Here is a 15,228-nt window from a genome sequence, read left to right on the forward strand (position 1 = left end):
ACACACAAATGAAATATTAAACATAAAAGCAAATAAATTTTCATAAATTCTTTCATTATTCGTATAGCATTATTAATATACTTGCGTTCTACGTTCATACACATTAATATTTTCCATCTATCTTATAAAATCAGTAAACAAAAGACCATTTAATCCTATATTCCTACGTTGCGTCGACTACCACCGTGCACAGCATAGAGAAACAAGGTGGTAGGTAAAAATAAGCAACATAAAAAATATACAATATATATATTTCTGTATATTATTCTGTCTACCTGTCACAATAAAGTTTCATAGGGGATGTTCATAACACGGAATTTTTATAACAATGCTGAAATAAATAATTCAGTAAATATCAACGTATCTACTCGCGAAGCTAAATTGTTATACAGCACTGTGTTTTGATTTCCGCGAAAATAATTACCCTTTCATTAGCCTTTTATTAATTTATTAATTTAAACAGTTACACTATATAACAAAACAATTGGCGCAACAGTCTCGACAAAAATTTTCTCGACAGCACATTTTTCAGCTTGCGTTTTTATCCACTTTTACTCGACATCATCACTTGTTCCGTTTTAATTTGATTGATTCCACCGGTTCATTCGGTTGAATTCGACATAATATCGCGTCGATAACGCGTGCGAGGCAACCTGTTCAATCGCCCTATGAGAAGCTCTTTTGAGGTTAACGCTATGCGTGGTACATACGAGGTGAGAGAGCATTGTGATCTCGTAATGGACCAATATTTGCGATATGTACGCGGGAGGGTTACCGCGGCTTATACTCGCAACCCTTGCAGGTTGTACACCGTACCACTGGAATTTAATGAAATAATTACGAGCTACTTCTCTGCATGGAGGACTAAATGACCGTTTTTAAAATATATTTTACTCTCCATGTAATATAAAAAAAATAAAATTCTAAATATTATGTATAAAATTATATTTTGACCATGAAAATTTTTCATAATTATATTAATATCGAATATTTAAAATTTATATAATTCCGCATAAATTTTATATTTCCGACAGGTTTATAAAGACTGTAAATGTTTCATTGCGAATTGCAAAAGCTACAAACGCAAACATTTTAGCTTTTTAGTTAAAATATTAAAATTTTACATTTTAATTACAAGAAATAATAATATTATAATTTTCTCAAAATTTTCTAATTTACCACTTATGTGACGCAATATTAGGATGTGTCAGGAAAAACGAACGTGTGAAAGTGCATGCCTGTGCTCGTATAACGAGCGATCGGACCATTTTTGTCGGTTGTGCCGAACCTCGACTTATTGAGCATCGTTGCGCGTGGGACGATGGTTCTGTGAGTCGGCTATTCATATGAAGACGTAATTGGGCCGGTTGACAGTTTCCGAGTCACTCATTTGACATGTGACATGATTCAGAGGCGTCGAGTCGTTGTCACATCTTCAATTGGCTCCTCCGTTCGAGCAATCAGCATGCCGCGATCAACAAGAATCGCATCGTCTCCGTCATCTTCGTCTACCACCGTTGCCTTTGTCGCATAGCTCTTTGTTTGCCACTTCGAAGCTCGGCCAACGATTGCCCGCTTTTTTTCTGCGACGTACTTGACGCAATTCATCTCGCGACACACACATTCGCTTAACATACATACCTACATGTACTACCTTTTCTTGCTTAAAAGCGTTTGAACTCGCAAAATACGAAATATTTCAAATAAAATCAAAGATTCGTAGTTTTGTTTTGCATACAAAATATTTGTCCAATGTTTAAAAAAGACCGTGATTATTAACAAATTTAATATTTTCTCGACTTTATCAGAAAATCAGAGAAATCAATCTATCTTTCTATTACAGAATATTTATATATCATCGCGTGAATCCAGTCGTGACTTTCAAAGAACAGGTATGCTATTGACATCTTCTTTAATGTCAGATGATCCCAAGTAATATAAGAGCGATGAAATATTGTACAATCAGGGAGAAATCGAAAGGTATATAGCCGAAAGGTTAATCACATCGCATAGATTTTCCATAGATCGATACGCCAATCATGCAAGCGACGTTCTGAGTATCGATAACGGTAAAAGTTCGTCCGTAACGTATGTTATTATGCACTTTGGTTGGCATTGCACCTGTCTAACGCGACGGCAAATAGAAACCCTACGCGATAACGAGTGACGGCGACGAGCGTGAGGAACACGAGATTCGCGCGGTGTTCGGTTCGGCATGAGCTCCTCGGAATTTGTTTATCAAAGCGTTTAGTCGGAAATGATAATTCCCGGCTGGCATTTAATCGCAATTATACCCGGCGCGCTAATTGTACGTTATTAGACGTCAAGTGCCTCGCAAACAATCGCGCGCGGTGTCGAGATCTGCATATCCGGTGTTCTCGTCTCACCGACAGGACGCCGATCGCTGGTAGAGCAACCACAGCTCGACGAGGGTAATCTCTCGCAATTCCCCGTAAGCTCGTTGCGAATGTAGCAAAACAGCCGGATGAAACTACGAGAAAGGCACGAGAGAGAGAGAGAGAGAGAGAGAGAGAGAGAGAAAGGAGGAGTGAGCGACTCACCGATCGAATCTGATGATGAAGCATTCATCGAACTCGCAAACTTCATTTCGCGTTATCAAGCGAGGTCGATCTCCGACGAGACAGGCGGATGGTTGAGCACCTCTACGTGGTTGGCAACAAATCAGCATGACAAAGAGTATAGGAAGGAGGTGGTGGTACTCGAATGCGTTCGGCTCGGTATACGCTGCCAGTTGAAGACCGAAGGGGTGTGTGGCCAGTGAAATCTGTCACCCGGATGTCAATCAATATTTCGTGGGGTTCGTACGCGCGCCCCCCAACCAACCTTCTGTTCAGCCTCTCTTATCGTCCCCCTTCTCTCTATCCCCGTACGTATCCTCGTATTTGTCTCTCTCTCTCTTTATCTCTCTCTCTTTTTCTCTTTTGCGTGCGTGATCGCATCATGCATGCGCGTCAACTGGCTAGGCGGAATCTGCAGGACCGCGTATGCGATCACCACCAACGTGGGACTGACAACAAGTCCCCTTTCTCTCTCTGGAAGCGATTAATTTTCTAGTGGAAATTAATCAAGAGGAAAAAAAATATGTGCCGAGCGTGCGCGCGGACGGACAATACAGCGATCTGATGGTAGATGGGAATGTAACAGCCGGTCGTAATCGTCCGACATATAGTCGCCCCCACGACACATAATGCCTAAGCGAAGCACTCTGTCCATTAATAAATCATAACAGGTTCTTCCGATTGCGTCGCGTTAATACGCCAGACGGACAACTTCTGTTGTTGCCTGGTGACATTCCAATTTCGCTGATGAGGCCGATAAAGGATCGCATTACCTTTTAAGTCTAGCCATTAACTTGCTATAAACATTCATCAGTTTCTACCTCGGTTTCTCTCTACTTGTACGAAATGTACCGTATGAAAAGCGAACGTATATCTATTCAAATTAATCACATGCGATCTTTTCGCACTGAAGTAATTTCCATGTCCCCGTCATTACTTGTCAATATTCAAAATAGCTGCCTATCCACGATAGGCGTAATTAAGCCGACTTTAAGCGAGCTAGAACGAAGAGCCCTCGACGTCGAAGCGAGAGAGACGGAGTATACGGTGAACAGAGGGACGGGACTCATGATTTTCCCGTTATGTGAAGCGACCAGACACACTTCACATTCGATTCCGCGTCGACGCCGACGTCGACGAACGTCGACGTTCCCCATCATCATCGTCAGGCTACCCGGCCCAGACTTTCGTAGTTATCTGCGCGCCGCGAAATATTACGAAAATCGAGGGCGCGCACAGGGTGCACGTTACCGTGCGCGTCCCTCAAAATAGAGTTACGAAACTGTAACTACGTTTCGATGCATTAATGTGACATAGGGCTTGGGGTTGGACCCCGGGAACTTCGTCGGAATTCATGGCGGCGTAGCGCGGCCGTTCGCTGTAACGAATCGATCGCGGTTACGTCGCTTTTCGGTGCGCCAAGAGAGAAAGCCGTTTACAGAGGCCTGATCGCTTCGCTCGCTCGGGGATGTAACCTCATAATCGTCGAACAAGGAGTAGATTGAAAGATGTGACGGTATAGCGAAATGGACTTAGAATTGTATTGACACCCCGAGCCACTTATGAGAACGTTTCTTGCATCAGAATTACCGTGCTCCAATAAGAATAAGAAAATAGAGAGAATAATTGTAAGATTATATAATAACATGCTTATTATAACAATAGTACATGTATAATTTAAAAATAATATACATATCATATTATAATTAACACATAGACATTTTGCAGTATGTAGAAATGTAATATACATATATATGGCGTGAGTTTTTTGATATTCGTTATATAAATCTATTTTTTATATACTTGAATATCAATCGTCCTGGACAAGTAAAACAAGATAGAGTAATCTGCAAAGCACATAACCGATTATTTCTTTCTCAAACAACTTCCACGTGTCGTCGTTGATCACCATATCTTTTTGTTAGCTTACTTATTGCTATATTTTGTTTCGCACGAAATTTAGTCGATATGTGCCTGAGGATTATTACGGTGTTCAGCGGTTAGCGTATGTCAAAGAAACACAATTCACTTTGCATATTTTTAAACATACTAAACAAAAGTCTTCCAATGATCAGATGTTTTAATGATTCTATAAGATAAACGGCAATAATAAAATTTGGCAGCGTGAATGGGACATGTGTTATATCTTGGAAATATTTTCAGGACGTTATAGAGTGTCACATTGCAGAAAAATGAATATCATTCGTATAACTTCTGATTTCACGAGTATAACAACAATGCGGATCATTCGAAAGGGGACCGCGAGCTATGCGTACAAAACCAAAACTGATTTTGGAACTAATCTCTAGAAATTCGAATGGCGTTTGGATTATCCGCGCTCGGTTCCTACACGAATGCATTAAATTCCCGCTCTGAGACGCTTGAGCCTTCGTCGCAATCCACCGGCGTCACAGAATGTCTCGCATCGCGGCGACGACGACGAGAACGGTGACGATACTTTAAGGGCGCGGAGTGCCGCACTCAACAAGCGCCTTATAAGCGCCGAGCTTTGCCACCGGCGCGTATGTACTACGTTCAAGAATATTATTTTTCCACGTTCCAAACACTTCTCCTCTTCTTCTATAATTCTATATTAAACATCTGTGAATTTCGCGAAAAATCGCAAATTTATTCGCGCAGAAAAGCATGGTTAAAACCGTGAATAATTAATAATATTTATTTCGAGTTTCATTAATAGCATAATAATTAATATACGTACAATATTATTATTAAGAACGTAAAATCAGATTTGTTATTATTAGGAATTCAGTTCCCCGTGTAACACGGGGAATGCATGTTATATGAATCACATACATTATTATACATGTATATGCATATGGAAACACATATTTATAAAAGGTGTAAGGGTTTTTTACAAAAATATATAATGAATATTAAAGATGTAACAGAAAAATATTTTTTATTTCACTTCAAAACAAATAAATATTAAAAATTTCCGTCGTGTTATACGAGTCCATTTTATTTAGGGGTCTACTTTGCATATCGAAATATATTTAATTGACAAACAATATTTATGAACCCAATTCTCTATATGTGGAAAGTCTATTCAGCAATGAAATTCACAGCAATGCAGCGTACGTCTGTTATATTGTTCGCCATCATCAAAGATGATATCGCGGAGGGCATGGAACGGGGGTTGGGCACGGCGAATCCTTTCTTTTCGAAGTACATATTACCTCAGTGCAACAGCTCTCGGCACGGAGCACAGTCGGGGCTACTTTGATCGCCGCTAAAACATTTTTGCTATACCCTTCTTCCATGAGCAGTCGACCCCTTCGCCGTGCCTTGCCTTGCCACCACCGATAGTAGCTGTCGCTATTTACACCGCGACGGCGGACGGGTTGCATTGCCCGTTACCAACTAATTACAGCACGGATCAAAGAATTCATCGACGTCGCTCCGCGTCGCGCTGCGTCGCGTCGCGTCACGTCGCGTTACATCGCGTCGTGTACGAGAAAAAGCATAAAAATGGAACCGAGCAAGAGGGAGCCGTGCCGAGCCCTTATGCGTAAAACTCGAGTATATAGATGTTTTTACTCACACATCAGAGAAACACGTACGTCGCCATGCGGTTCCATTAAACTCGTAGCACCCGTTTCACTAACTCGACGACGGCTACAAAAGAGCTCATTGTCGGATAAATTCGATCCCACGCAGTTTCGTGTGTTGTTTGCGAATGCTTAGATTTGCGAAACGGAATTATATAAACATGTCAGTCGAAAACTGTAGTGTAAACGAGCGGTGGTACAGCTATAATCAAGTCACATAGTGATTTCGAAGAATTATCATGAAGAATTCTCTACAGTTGTTTCTACTTAGTCAGGCTTTTTTTATTTATCTACATTTATCTTCCAGTCGGAAAGTCATGAGAAAGCAGCATCGTTGAGTCTCTTTGACGCTTGACAAGCCTACAAAAACCCCGAGAGAATATTTTTTCCCCCTCCGAGCAGACTCAACTTCGATTCGTTTCAGTCATCATTATACTGTCAACCCATTTTCCATATTAGTTTATCCTTTTTTTCTCTTCTCATCAAGCATGGTAGATAAACGAATTCATATGTGAGAGTACGTAAAGTACGTAAAGTATAAAGTTGGAATTCTCATCTCTTTGTCACGAATAGCTCTATTCGTCGCTACAACGCGATTTGCAGCGCGGAAACCACTGTCGCGACTCATTAACGCGATCTCTCCGCGGTCGCGAACTTTTTTTCGCAAGAAATCCACCGGGCAAACGTAACGAGTGGAAACGATGCGGATAAAGAAGGGAAAGAGAGAAAGCTTCAGCAAAAGTTGAAGTCCCAACGCATCAAAGCAAGGATGCTCCTTCTGTCGGAAAATTAGGCCGCGTGACGTCTTTGAGGATTCTTCGCCGTCGCCCGCCCGCCGACTACTCCGTTTCAACGTTAACGAGAACATTCCTGCATTGATAAAAAAAAAAACAAAATTATTTTTGCGCGCTCATCGATGCTCAAACGCGAGAGTCGCGCGCGTCGTCTTTGAGGATCGGGTTTCTCCTCGTGATGGCCTTGGTGAGAGATCGAGGAACCTCCCTCTCTTACTATCGCAATATGCTTGAGAATTACGAATTCATGAAAAAACAAGCGCACTCATTAAGGTCTCGTCGTGATTTTTTTTCTTTTGTCCGTGCGTACACGCAGGCAATTGTATTTTATGCTGCGCACTCGACCATCATTCATCAACGACAAAGACTTTTCGGTCGAGCGATCGTTGGTTCCCGTTTTACTCATCCGTCTGTATAAAAATTATCATCGCAAACGATGAGTAGATGGAAAAGGATGAAGAGAGGAAAGAAGTAAAGTGGATTGCGTTCAGCGTATACGCACGTGAGAGCTGTCATCGAGCGAATGAAGAGGCCAAATTCGTGATAGGATTCGAAAAAGGGGAAAAAAGCCGCGGGCGAGGGTAACATTGGGAGAAGGAGAAAGGGAAAGGCTTTCTTTTTCGCTCTCTGACCGGCCATTCTCTGCGATGTCACAAAGTATAATACGAACTAATTACCACGTCGTCGTCAAAGCTGCACTCGACTGCCACTAGAGGACAATAAGTGGGTACTTTCGTCAACTTTTCTGCATACGTGGCATCGGAAGCGAACTCGCCTTCTGACATGCGAGCACAAAGGGAAAAAAGACGAGAAGCGAGAGGGATCGCGAATGAGAGCGAGGAATCTGAAGCAGGGAAAGAAAGAGAAGGAGCAAAAGAACATTCAGCAGCGGAAAATCATTGAGACAAGAAGAATCCGCGAAAGAACGATAGAGAGAGGATCGAAAGGGCACGAACGAGAGGAGCTTTCTTTCGGTTGATTAGACCCGCGATACGAAAGAAACTGGAGATGAGCGAAAATGAGAAAGAGAGGGCTCGTGCATGTTGTCGCCTCAAAGCTTCGTCGCCCCCTCGAGCTATTCTCTCTCTTTAGCGTGCGGTGCCATGCGTATAGAGTGAAAAATCAAAGCGGGTACCATCATCCGGCTACGATGACCATCGTGCGAATCTTCAAGTGAAAAATACTGTAATTAGCCTCTTCAGGGTCTTACCCCTAACTGGATCCCGTTTTGTCGGAAACATGTTCGACGACATTATCGTTGTATCTCTACCCGAAGAAAGGAGTAGGAAAACAAGTACACTGTTGGAAAATTTGTGTTAAATATAACATAAATCACATGTCCCAAACGGTTCACTCAAATTTTTGTTTTAATTTAACATAATATGGATGTGTTAAATGGTAACAAAGATACAATGTTAAAATATTTAAACACAAAGGAAATGTTATTCTGATCGTAATTTGAGGTTAATTATGTGTCCAATTAACGTAACTTTTATGTTGAAGTTAAGATTGTAAGATAAAATTAACACTCTTTTTCTGTAAATTTTTATTCCCACTTGTGTTATAGAGCAAAATCAGCACTCTTTTTCTGTAAATTTTAACACATTTAATAAATACGTTCAAATTGTGTTACTTTAACATATTTTTAAATTATTTTATTAATTTTACATTTTACATTTGTAAAGTTCAATCAACATAGTAGGCATATGTTAAATCTACACATGTATGTGTTGATTATTTTAGACAAAAATTTTAACAAGGACTTTTTTTAACAAAACTACAAAAATTTTCCAACAGTGTAGGCGAGCAAAGGGGAGGGAGGGCGGATGTGCGTACGTGAGTATGCGTACAAGAGTGCTAGGACCTATCTCCCTTGTTGTCATCGACGTTGTCGTTCTTTCTCGCTGCGAACGCAACGAACCTCCGGAGAGTCAGCGGGGGTAGCGTGGCGGAAAACTTCAAAGCCACCGAAACGATTGTTCGGCAACGCTCCCGTACCTATATGCGCCTCGAGAGGCAAGCGAAGGGGCGCAAGCACTCGCGAACGCGCGCGCGCCCATCCTTTTGATTACCTTCAAGCTACTCGTCCTCCTACTCCTTTTCTCTTTCTTCGTAATTCCCTCTCTTTTGGCAGAAGAGATGGAGAGCCGATGAAGAAGGGCTAAAACACATCGGAAGATTCGCGCCGTATTCCTTGTGCACGAAGCGCGAACGATGGAAAAGAGAAAAGAGTCTGCATGATGAAGGAGCACCGCTCTGCGTCAAGGCAAAGAGTGTCGCGCAGTGCTCGGCGTCTCTTCTCGGGACAGAGCGAGTTCATTGATTTTACGAGTATTCGCCTGACCTCATCGCCTTCAGTCGAGAAAGAGACGTCGATAAATTAATACTCTATCGAATCTTATCCTCTTCATTCTTCGTAAACGAAAAAAAGATTCAAATTATTATTATCTACGTTACTAACTCGCTGTAAATATATTTTGGTACTTTATTTTGCTTACGTTAACCCTTTGATGCACTAAACTGATTTCTATTTGTGTTAGTTTTTAGAAAAAGAGTACAAATAATTATTTATATATCTTTTACATATTTTTTTTTTATCTATTTATTATTATTTATATATATCTACTATGAATCTTTACAAGTATCTTGTGTGAAAGTTGTGTCGAAAGCTGTCAAAAATTCTGTATTAGATCCAAGCCTATCTAGAGACCTATTATAGACAAGGTCTCTAGAGATCTAGAGATCTTACTGTTAGTAGTAAATGTAAACTGACGGGTACTACTAGGTAGTCCTTCATCCATCATCCATTATAATCTGCGTATTCTTGTGAAAAGACGGCAGTAGTTAAGATTTTCAAATAATTCAATTCAGGTCAAGGTTTTTGCTATGCGCCAATTCAATTTTTGCTACCTGCCGAGTCGGTTTCAACAAATCAACTATTCGTTGATCCGTTATAACTAAGGCTAAATATCCGTGGCGAGGATCATAACTCGTGTAGTCTTGATCTTGAGAAGCACCATTCGGCGACTGCGACAACCGCAACGACGACCAGTATTTGAGCACTATCGTTGAGAATTACGAGCGTCATTATCATCCAGAGTAATGTTGTATCGGATCGAGTCCTCTCGCGTCTTAAGAGATACAGTCCGGTTGCTGAAGAACGAGGTCGTCGTCGCGGTGTATCTCCAGCAAGTGACAAAGTTGATTACATTCATAATAATTAAAGCTGTGATATTCGAACGATCTTAGCGAAATAATTGGCAAAGCTGTAATTCGACATGTGGTTCGCGATTTCTTCGTGTTTACTAATCTCGATTATTTATTTTGTTTGTGATACACTGATTCCATCTCAATAAGATAATTTCTAGTGATCTTATCGTTTATTTTTTAGTTTAAATCCTCGATCCAAGATCTTTGATTGGAATTTTCAATGTCTCATTCTGTACTCCAGGATTCCGTGAACTGGTTCTCAATTATCGACAGTAAATAACAGTCGCGCTCGAAAGTTATTAATATCTTAATTACGGGTTCTCGTTTTTGCGAGGACGTCTGGTCAATCTTTAAAGCAGGACAAGAGTCTGCTTGCACTGCTATGGCAATATATATGATTGTACGCAATCTTTATTAAATTTTTCTATCTTTCTCGTCGTACAACTGGATTATGAATTATCATAATTATACTTTTAAAAAACTTTTAGAAGCGTTAATCTCAATCGTTGAATAATCTTGTTATAACTATAATCTCTTATCATTCCTGACATTCTTAACAAATTGCTCATTAATTTCGATATATCTACTATAATTATAACTGCAATTTTTTTAAGTTTACCTAAATTTATTTTTTCAGCAATTGCATCATTCCTATCTTTAATCAGCGAATTATGAATTATAATTTTATTTTAATGCGCTGGTGTATTGGCAATGTAGGAACGTGAGCAAAGATCTATAGCAGGCGACATGAATTTGCGATATCCCCCCAGCGGATCGCGAAGCCTCGCGTTGCCGCGCAATCACGGGCGGAGGCACGCACGCGCTTGCGATTGAACCCCGGCCGGTGGAAAATTCGCGATGATGAGCGAGAGGCGCGACGCCGTATCGAACGGGGGAGAAGAGTCGGAAAGAGCGACAAGCACGCGGACGCGCGCAGCCGACGCGCGAGCATTGGATAAAAGCGAGCGTTACCGTGCGGCGTGTACATTTATCGCGCGTCTACGAAACCGTCAACTAGAACGACGATACGCGGGAAGACGCGCGTGCGGTGGCTCCGTAAACCGTGACTCTTAACTTAACCGTACGATTGGCCTGCGTTCCGTTTTCGACAACGATAAATTACACCAAGTAATCGGTACAAGCTTATCAAAAGTGACTTTGTGTCCGGGCACGAATTTGAGAGAAGACAAACCAACTACTCCGAATGCTCTTTTCTCATTGTCTTCTGGACTTCGAGCGGAGATAAGGGCGCAGCTCTGTCGAAATGGTGTGACGCGATTTCAGCAATAACAAATGATCCGAAAGCAAGATTTTCTGTCAAGCAGCGTTTTCTACTAAGACAAATAGAATGTGACGATCCAGGCCGGGACCAGGATTTACTTGAGAGGAAAATAGCACCGACGTTACACAGACCGTGATATCGACGAGGATACTACCGGCCGCGACAAACGCGGCGGGATGGAGAGCCGATAAAGAGCGAAAATACGAGAAAAGCATTCATCCGTACAATTGTTGGACGCGTGACGTCAATGGACTGGATATTGAGCCGATAATCGGTGCGATAACTGCACGCTACGTCGATACATTATCAGAAGGCAGTAACGTACAAGGGGAAACGAGACGAGGACAGACATCGCTGGAGAGCCGCGCGTCCGAGGAGCCCGACCGCCAACGTTGCGCGACGTAATCTAATCGGGACCGGCTGTCAGGTGAGAACCCAAGATAGCGAGATGTGGAATCCGTGGTGTATTTTACCGTTATAGCGTGTTATCGGAATTAACCAGTTGCTACGCGATCAAATTATCTCGTTGGATGATTCGTTAGATGCGCTTCGGTCGTTGCCTCGAAACAAGACTGTCTTGTAAAGGAAGACAAATGTCTTCCATAGCAATTAAGAGCAGGAACACGTAGATATTCATCTTGACAAAATTCTCGTTCTCGTCTTGAAGGGGAGACGTGTCTGTATCTTATCTTCAACTTTGTATTGCAAACCAGAAAGTATCGAGCAGTTGATACAAACGAAAGATGATTTTCCTCCGTGCTGCATATATTAGCGATCTACACTTGCTATAGGAAAATATATATGCAATGATATCGTGCAAATGTAAATCATACCGATAGCCCATCCACATCTAGTCGCTGTTAATTAAAATGATTATACTGAGAAAAGCCCATTAACACGAGTGTAAATAGCAATCGGGCGCGATCAGATTAGAGAAATTTCAATCTCGATGTTGCACGCCTTCGCTCTGTTTACGGTTTATTTAAAATCAACGTTGCATGCAGGTCGTGAATATTTAATAGTGGTAACAAATTGTCCGAGCGAATTATTCTTGCTTTTCAAATCGCAGTGATAAAGGATATCCTGATTCCTTTCAATCTGTCTGCATTGCTGTGTACGCGTCACGCAGTATCTGAAATCTCTCTCGTTGGTTTACCACTCAAATTTGTTCCGCACCCGATCATTCATTAGCGTCATGTATACCGGATAGTGCGCTTCTGCCGATCGATCTTATCTCTACCCAGCAGTACCGCGCACGAATAAGCTCGCGCTCTCGCGGAAAACGAGATCGTCATATTTCCGTGAGTATCAAGATCGGGGAAGTACACGTACCTATACTTCGACGCGCGAGATAAACTTGCGCGATTTTTCTCCGAATTTCTCGCATCACGGAAGGAAGAAGCTCGCTGGAGAAGGGAAGGAAAAGGTTCTGGCCGGCCGGGGGGGGGCTGGCCGGTTCCTCGAATTACCGGCGAAATTACCAGACGGAATTAGCCGCGGCGCGGTACATCACAATTAATTCGTAATTAAATCCTTTAGGTGGGAGGGTGGGGGCGTGGCCCCCCTATCGTGTATATAGCCGTGGCTCTCGCGTGGGCGGCCAGGGCGCTCCAAAGCATGCTCCGGCGAGCGAGCGCGATGATGTCAAGGGGGGAGCCGCGTATCGCCGCGCCGGTGTGACAGCAGGAAATAAAGGGCAAGCCGTGCATTAACGTCGACGGTCAAAGGGTCGCTCGAATATCGACCGAGAGACGGTCGACAGTGTTAAATTGCCATTTGTCGGTCGGGGAATGTCCCCGCTTGCGCTTCGTGCTCGCGCTGACTCTCGTCCGATATATGTGTGTCGTTTGGCTCGTATACTTTGACTTTCTATCGATGAAATCCTAACGCTCTCCTCATGACATCGCGCTGTGTCACTTTTAGTACATCGTCGAGTATTTCCCTTCATTTCAGTTCATTCTCTATTCAACATCTCTATCCGCTTACACGTGCAAATAGATGCGATAAAATATTTTGTTGGAGTGCAAATCATGTTAATCGCACAAGCGACACGCTTCATAATAAAATCTTTCTTGACTGCATTTTCTTTGTACATGTGTATGCATGTGTACGTATCTCTTGCATTTAAAATAAAATAAATTAAATATACTTAAGATTTGGAGCAAAAGAGAACAAAAAGAGATATATAAGATATATAAGATATATAAGAAAGAGAAATGTAAAGAGTACTTAATCAAACAAGCATATTCGTTATTTATATTTTAACAAATAAATTCGTGCAATACATTTTAGTATTTTCTGCATGCCTCGATGTTAAGCCTGCTTTTTTGAACATACATTAAACATATATAGATTATAAACTATCTCATTTTAAATTGACTTATAATTCTGAGTTTATTAACACTGCGCGGACACCGTGGGCCTTTTAAGGCACAGTCGATTTTTCACTTATGATTCCCACGGGACGCTTGCGTCAGCTCCCCTCTCAAAAAAAAAACTTGGTTCCGGCCTATATAAGTATAGAAATCACTTTTTGAAATTTTAAAGATGATACATGAATTTGTATAGATTTTTTGTAACACAGAAACGCTTTCAAAAACCCTTTGGACTTAAAAGTCCCAGGGGGTCCGGGCAGGTGCTCCAAAAACACGGTGTCCGCGCAGTGTTTATACAATTGTTAGTGCTGGTCTACAACCTTGCTTTAAAAGGTATTTAAGCTCTAAGCCGTAAGAATAAATTGATCAATCACAATCGAATATTCTCCTCACATTCCATTGTGATTGGTCAATTTCTTACGGCTTAGAGCTTAAATATCCTTTAAAGCAAGGTTGTAGACCAGCACTTACTCGATACGAATAAATATTTATATTTAATGTCCAAAAACATAGAAAATAAATATTTTTTTAATTACCATTAAATATTAATACCATTAAATATCAACTTATGAGTTGAATATTACATCAGATGATCTATTAAAAAAGGCCATTAGATACATATTAATGATATACATTGAGCAAACAGTTGTGAACATTAAATGGCAGTTTATTTTGGAAAAGATTGATCAAAATGACTTGACAAAAATAAAATTCTGGGAAAAGACCCAGTCTCAGAGAACCCTCACAAATATAGCTCCCAGATTGTTTACCATAGGATCGCACTCGATGTGGCCGAAGATTACTTTCGCCATCCTGATCGCGTTTCTGATCGAGTTTCCGGGCAACGCGGAAAACTCGATACGAATTACCGCCCGGGGGTATAATATCGGCCATCCGAGCCTAGTCGCATCCTCTCCGGCGCCAAGTGGAAATCCCGTCTGATCCCTTCTGTCGATTTCATGTGCGTCACGTTCATCCTCTCTTCAATCCACATCGCGTGGCTTTTATTACGCTGTTATTATTACTAAGACACAAGGATTAGTGATAAAGACTCAACTACATATAATTCTACAATAAGCACGATTTTCGATATTGAACATCGTCATTTACATATATAGACTACGAGTGTGCTCTCCGATATGTATAATAGGACAGGGACATTTAGATTTAATATCGATTATATAAATTATATTTTATTCACTTACCCAGCAAAAACAATGCAACATGTAACATACAGGTTAGTTGTAATTTCCTACTCAACAATATAAATGCAATATAATACACGTGTACGTTGTACGTTACATGTTGCATTGTGTTTGCTGGGTAGAATCTCGAATATTTAATTGTTTATATTATCGAATCTCGAATCTTTCCCCGAAAAATATCAATCATCTGTAGTGTCAATATCGCTCGTGATAA

The 15,228-nt window shown here is 41.3% G+C and overlaps 1 protein-coding gene across 2 annotated transcripts in view; it reads left to right on the forward strand.

Moving 5' to 3' along the window:
- LOC112468999 (frizzled-2-like) overlaps positions 1-15,228 on the forward strand; it is a 73,303-nt gene that overhangs the window by 5,887 nt on the left and 52,188 nt on the right. Inside the window, exon 1 of one of the 2 annotated variants that reach the window (XM_025038447.1) lies at positions 11,114-11,861. The exons of the other annotated variant lie outside the window; for it this stretch is intronic. The gene's annotated coding sequence lies outside the window, so the exon portion shown is untranslated. Of the gene's footprint in view, positions 1-11,113; positions 11,862-15,228 lie in introns of those variants that run through there. 2 annotated transcript variants of the gene reach the window in all.

The sequence above is a fragment of the Temnothorax curvispinosus genome, unplaced genomic scaffold (assembly GCF_003070985.1).
Source record: "Temnothorax curvispinosus isolate PA1 unplaced genomic scaffold, ASM307098v1 QBEX01002370.1, whole genome shotgun sequence".
In the NCBI taxonomy this organism is placed as follows: Eukaryota; Metazoa; Arthropoda; class Insecta; order Hymenoptera; family Formicidae; genus Temnothorax; species Temnothorax curvispinosus.